We start from the raw sequence: 6961 nt of genomic DNA, 5'->3' as shown, positions 1-6961 counted from the left end.
CCCTGGTGATCCAGTCATTAGGACTCTGCTTTCACTGCCGAGGGCCCAGGTTCAATCCCTGGTGGGGAACTATGATCCCACAAGCCACGCAGCATAGCCCTCCAAAAAAAAAAAGTAAAGAAGAAAGGAAAGATACAATCTCACCTGCAGTGAATGAAGGGCATGGGGATGGGGCTTGAAGGAGAGATGGGGGATCAGAAACAGCCAACAAAGGGGAGCAAGAAAGACATCTGGAAAAATGAAAGACCTACAGGGTAGCCTCAGAAGATGCCAGGAACCAGCTCTTCTGGTGGAGTCATTGTTGCCAGCAAGGTTGGGTAATCACCTCGACTGTGCCGAAGAAGAGTGTGGAGACGGCTAGACTAGCTGAGAGGTGTGAACCATAGAGCAGGAGCAGAGGAAAAACCTGGGAGTGGAGAATTTATGATTAAAAAAAACCATAATCGAGATTGATGGTGTATTCCAGATCATGTCAGATAGCAAGCCGGGAACATGGGTTAACCTGGAGCGGTTGCTCTTTAGGAGCTTTGAGGCAGTTGAAGAACAAACAGATGTAGTGATGGGGAAGAAGAGGGGTGTAAGCGTGTGGACGCTGGGTGGGGATTCTTAACAAGAGCTGTTTCGAGCAAAGCCAAGGTCTTGGCTGTGACCAGAGGAGTGGAACTGGCAACATGCTGTTCACCCACTGCTTTCTCCAGGGAGCCTGGCAAGCAGCTGGGCTTTTGTTTATGGACATAATTTAGAGTCCAAATTAAAGTTAAAAGTGCTGTATGTAGTTTTTACTCTTAACACTCTGATACAACCACTAAGTATCAGAGCGTTATTGTGAAGGGATGCTGGGGAGATGGCTTCAGATCATAGCTTAATGGTTGCCTGGCATCTTCCCTGCAGCACTTAAACCCTGAATACAAACAACCACGAACCTATATTATCTCAGCAGGTGGGAAAGGTCTATTTAAGAACAAGAAACCATTACGCCATCGAGAAACCAAAATCACTGTCTCAATTGAAAATGTCACACTGTGGCTAACACACAATTCTTACAACCCCTGGTTATTTCTCAATCTTGGAGGAAATGCCTGGCAAGATCTCAGTTGGCTTACTACAAGATGATTACCCCTGGGTTGTCAGCTTATGTATTTGTTTTTCCAGTCAGCTGGAGGGTTGGCTGTGAGAATTAGCTGACAATCCAGTGACTGCTTTGTGAGGAGTGAGGAGTGAGGGTGAGAAGTAGGAACTGAAGCCCAGTGCATCCGGCTGTGAGAGGCAGCAGAGGAAAGAGTCAAGCGCACTGACTCATAGTCCGACCTGGGTGCCTCAAACTCCATGGCCACCTGCCTGATGAATAGATGAATCCCATTCTCAGTGTCCTCTTCTGTGCTTTGGGCTGTTAGTCTACTTTGTCTGGATACATTTTTAAATGAAGAAAATCCCAGGTGGATGAATGCCGATACAAGAGACACAAGAGAGGTGGGTCTGATCCCTGGGTGGGGCAGATCTCCTGGAATAGGAAACGGCAACCCATTCCAGTATTCATGCCTTGAGAATCCCATGGACTGGTGGGCTACAGAATTGCAGAGAGTCGGACAAGACTTAGCAACTGAGCATGCACTAACTAGCTACAGCATGGACAAAGAAGGAGAGGGATGGACAAGACCACAGCTAGGGAATCCTCTTGGAGGCTGTTACTACAACCTGGGAAGGAGGTGGCGGTGACCTGTCCCCGAGTCTTGTCAAGATGGAAAAGAGGCAGCAGATCTGAAAGATGTTTAGGAGACAGAGCTACCGGACCTGGTGACTGATAGGAGTGGGGTGTGAAGGATAAGGGTGTCTGACTTGGCCACCAGGTGGGTGAGGGGGCCTTTCTCTGAAATACTGAAAACCGGAGGAGGAAGAGGAATACCGGAGGAGAAAGAATATGGGCTTCAGTATCGAGGTGGAGGCACCTGAGAGAGGGGGACAATCCCCTTGGGGCTCAGGAGATAATTCTGAGCTGGTGATAAAGCCTTCAGGGTCTCGGGCACTTTAGTCATGGCATAATCCCTGGGAATAGCTGAGACTATCTGTGGGGGTGTGTAGAGTTAGAAGAGGAGGGGGCTGAAGGTAGAACTCTCAGGGTCATCAGCATGAAGGCCCTGGAAGGAAAAGCCCCTGGAGGAGCCTGAGGAGGAGCACCAGGAGGAGTCAAAGGAAAACCAGGTAAGTGAAGTCACGAAACTCAAGAGAAAACTGTTTCTAGAAGGAGGAATCAGTCAGCAAAGTTATATGCTCCTGAAAGATCAAGACAAGGAGGATTGGGAAATACTATTGGAGGTCCCTGCTGACTTTGGCAAGGCTCCTGTGTCCATGGGATTCTCCAGGGAAGAATACTGGAGTGGGTTGCCATTTCCCACTCCAAGAAATCTTCCCGACCCAGCATTGAACCCAAATCTTTTATGTCTCCTGCATTCGCAAGCAGGTTCTTTACCACTAGCACCACCCGGGGAGCCCAGAGAGCATGCTTAAGTGCTGATGGGGAGGAGCCAGTAGAGGAGAAGGCTGATGGAAGAGGACAAAAGATGTAATGTGGGCCAAGCTGGACCTGAGATGCATCCTGGATCTCATATCACCTCTCCAGGATGGAATTAGCGCCTAAGGGTCTCAGAGCACCCCCAGAGTTCACTGTCCCACTGAGGAGAAGAAGGGACACCGGGGAAAATGCATAAGTTAGACAACTTGGATCACACTAGTACCAAGCCTCGATTTTAGTCAAAGCACTGCCATTTGGGGAAAATGTGACTAAAACTTTCTTTTTAAGCTATGCTAAGAATAACTTTCCATGAATATCTTTACCAAAATAAATCTTTACATCCTTTAAAGCTTAGAAAAGGGGTCCAAACTAGCAGCCTGTAGGTCTAATCTGCCAGGCAGACAAATATTTTGCCTAAATAGTATTATACAATTCAGGAAATTCCACATGAAAATCTAGACTACTTTTTTCAAAAGTATTTTAATATTTACTTATTTGGCTGTGCTGCATCTTAGCAGCAGCATTCAGGATCTTCGATCTTTCTTGCAACATGTGGGATCTAATTCCCCGTTCAGAGACTGAACCCGGCCTCCTGCATCGGGAGCTTGGAATCTCAGCCACTGGACCACCAGGGAAATCCCTAAAATCTGAACTTCTGAATTCTCTTGCAAACTTGAAATCTGGAAACGCCGGGACTGCATGGCATCCATCAGCTGAGCCGAGTGGTTGCTGAACTCATGGGAAAGAGGTAAATGCCATCTAGACTACCCTAGCCTCACCCAGCCTCTTTCCTTTCCTGCCTGGCCTCTTGAGGGGGACTCTCCCACGCAGACATCAGGTTGGGTGAGGTGATTCTGTCGGCTGTTCCAGCCCTGCTTTATCATCAGGCACCTTCTGTGTGCTGGGCAGAGGGCTAAGGCGCCGGGGATACAACTGTGAGCATGGCACTGTCCAGGCTCATGGAGCATGGGAGTTAGAGAGGCTGTGTGCATGCATGCTAAGTCGCTTCAGTCATGTCCGACTCTGTGACCCCATGGACTCTAGCCCACCAGGCTCCCCTCTCCATGGGATTCTCCAGGCAAGAATATTGGAGTGGGTTGCCCTGCCCTCTTCCAGGGGATCTTCCCAACCCAGGGATCGAACCCAAGTCTCTTACGTCTCTTGCATTGACAGGTGGGTCCTTTAGCACTGGCGCCACGTGGGAAGCACAAGGAGCCCGGCATGCTGGGCACCTGGGGAATAATACAGGGCTTCTGGTGCCCTTTGACAGCACAGATTTCACTTTACATTTAGAAAACCTTCCAGCTGTCTGCTCATCCCACATACCCACTGATGAACAAAAGCCCATTCAGGATGGATGTTCAACCGGCTATAGAAATTTTGACACGAATTTCTTTCAGCTTGACATTGTATTGTAACTCCTTGCTTGAGGAGTCAGGCCAGACCACTGTCTGAATGAGGTGTGGGGGCGGGGGGAGTCCAGCTTAGCACAATACGAGAGAATTTCAAAGAGCACTGGAATATTTTCGTTAGTAGCAGTCTCCTTGTATTCCTTCCTTTTTCTTTCCAAATTGAAGTCATTTCTGATGCTGTGTCAATACCTGACCCCGTCCTTGCCAGAAGACAACTGAAGAGAGAATAAAACCACAGAACATGTATGACTCGTAGGGCTCAAAAGATTTGTTTGTTTTGCTAAAACTCCTGCACCTGGTCGTTTGGCCAAGGTAAGCATGTGTGGCTGCCTGTGTCCCTTGAGGGGACTATTTTAAGGAGAAGATGCTCCTTGGAACAGAAAGGCTTTATCACTGCTGCTGCTGCTGCTGCTGCTGCTAAGTCCCTTCAGTCGTGTCCGACTCTGTGCGACCCCATGGACTGCAGCCTACCAGGCTCCTCCGCCCATGGGATTTTCCAGTGAGCTATCCCTTATTCCTGCTGTGGAGCGATGAGGAAATTAAATTTGATAAAGCTTTAATGTGAACTGAAAAAAAGGCATTTCACACATAAGGAAGAACTTTATCTTTTGCAGGAGAATTAGTTTTTCACTGAATAAGAAACAAAAATGAAAACAGAGGAGGTCCCAAAATATTTCGTACAATAAGAATATTCTTGTTTTTTTCCATCTGGAAAAAGAATCCTCCTGTTTTGAGAACTCATACTAACCAAAGACTCCAAAGGGGTGTGGGGTCAAAGTAAAGGAGACAGATTGGTCTAAGTTTGGGGCTAAAACAATTGCAGGATTTAGAAAGGAGCTCACATTGGCTGCTCTGTGGGCCTAGTGGTCCTCCGTCTGAGCCTCTCTTCCCAATCAAGACAACAGCATAGCTCGGTGCACCGCAGATCAGGGGTCCTGCGTTTATCTGGTATACAACTGGGTTTGAACCCCTGCTCTGGTGCTCACTTCAACAGCACATATACTAAAATTGAACCCCACCTCTGCTACCGATTAGCTCAGTGACTGGTGCACTGACTAGCTGTTAACCTTGTCACTTCACATTTCTAATCTTCACTTTGCTCATTGGTTAAGCAAGACGATTAATAAACATTGCAGAGGGCTGTGGTGAGGATAGGATGAGGAGCCTTGCAAAGTAGTTGGTCCGTAGCAAGCACTCGGCATGGGCTGCCAAAAAAAACAGCATATGGCCAAATAATTTGGGGAATCTTTTTATCATATCCATTATGAAAATTTGACAACTGAATTCTAGTATTCTTAGCCAAATTTTCAAACTCTTGAAGTGCCCATTATGTAAATCTAAAGAAACTCTGCTGCTGCTGCTAAGTCGGTTCAGTCGTGTCCGACTCTGTGGGACCCCATAGACGGAAGCCCACCAGGCTCCCCCGTCCCTGGGATTCTCCAGGCAAGAACACTGGAGTGGGTTGCCATTTCCTTCTCCAATGCATGAAAGTGAAAAGTGAAAGAGAAGTCGCTCAGTCATGTCTGACTCTTACAAAATCTAAATACGGTCAAGGGGTGGTAGAGCACATGGACTGGGGGACAAAAGGGAAAAAGATAGGTGTGAGAAGGAGAATTACTTTTTTACTCTTTATACGCTTTTCCACATGGGATTTTTTTCAACTTTACTGAGATATAATTTACATACAATAAAATTCACCTATTTTTAAGTGCACAGGTTAATAAACTGAAGCAATGTGTATAGTAATGTAATTGTATAACCATTTAATCAAGATATACAACAGTTTTAGCACCCTAAAAATTCCCTTTTTCTCCTTCAGTCAATACCCTCCACCATCAGGGCCCCAGTCAACCACTCATCTGCTCTCTGTCATAACTGTTTCATGTTTTCTAGAATGTCATACAAATAAAATATGGAGCATTTGACCTTCATGCTTCAGTATATTTTAAAAATTTACCCACATTACTGCAAGTGCTATTTCATTCCTTTTTAAACGCTGAGTAATAATTCATAGTATGGACGGAGGACAATTGGTTTATCCATTCACCAGGCAATGAACATTGGGTTGATTCCAGTTTGGGGCTACTAGAAATAATGCTGTTCCCGATATGCGTATACAAGTCTTTGTATTCTATCCTTTAAATTGTGTTCCAAATGTATGTATTCCCATTTCTTAAATCAGGGTGTGTGAAGACACCTCTCTGAATAACTAGAACCTGGAATAAATGAATATAATTACAGCTTGACCAAGATTTATATAACTGCTCTTAGCACGCAATACTCGGTGTCTTTTTATGCACTATGTACGTAAATACTCAAGCACGACTTGGCTTCCTCTAAGCAGTGTATCTGGTTGATTTCCTCAATAGACAAAATTCATCAAATCACTATGATGGGACTTCCCTGGTCCTTCCAGTGGTTAAGAATCCACCTGCAATGGCAGGGGACACAGCTTCTATCCCTAATCCGGGACGATTTCACATGCCACAGGGCACCTAAGCCCATGCCCCACAGCTACTGAGTCCACATGCTGCATCTACAAAGCCTGTGTGCCTGGAGCCTGTGCTCCACAACAGGAGCGGCCGCCACAGGGAGAAGCCTGTGCACCACAGCTAGTGAGCAGCCCGCACTGGCTGTGACTAGAAAAAGCCCGCGTGCAGCAACAAAGACCCAGCACAACCAAAATACATACATGAATTGTTTTTTAAATATTTAAATCATTATGATGATATCAATTGCTTCCCTGTGGCCTTAAAGACGTTTGATTTTCTCTTAAAAAGAAAAAAAACACTTTAACTGCTACATACAACAACACATGTGCTTAGTCGATCAGTCATGTCCAACTCCTTGAGACCCCATGGACTGTAGCCCACCAGACACCTCTGTCCATGGATATTCTCCAGGCAAGAATACTGGAGTGGATTGCATTCCCTTCCCCAACAACAACACATTCAGTTCAGTTCAGTTCAGTCGCTCAGTTGTGTCCGACTCTTTGCAACCCCATGAATCACAGCATGCCAGGCCTCCCTGTCCATCACCA

The sequence above is a fragment of the Bison bison genome, unplaced genomic scaffold, assembly GCF_000754665.1.
Source record: "Bison bison bison isolate TAMUID 2011002044 unplaced genomic scaffold, Bison_UMD1.0 scf7180017864123, whole genome shotgun sequence".
Taxonomy (NCBI): Eukaryota; Metazoa; Chordata; class Mammalia; order Artiodactyla; family Bovidae; genus Bison; species Bison bison.
This window is presented reverse-complemented; position numbering follows the sequence as displayed.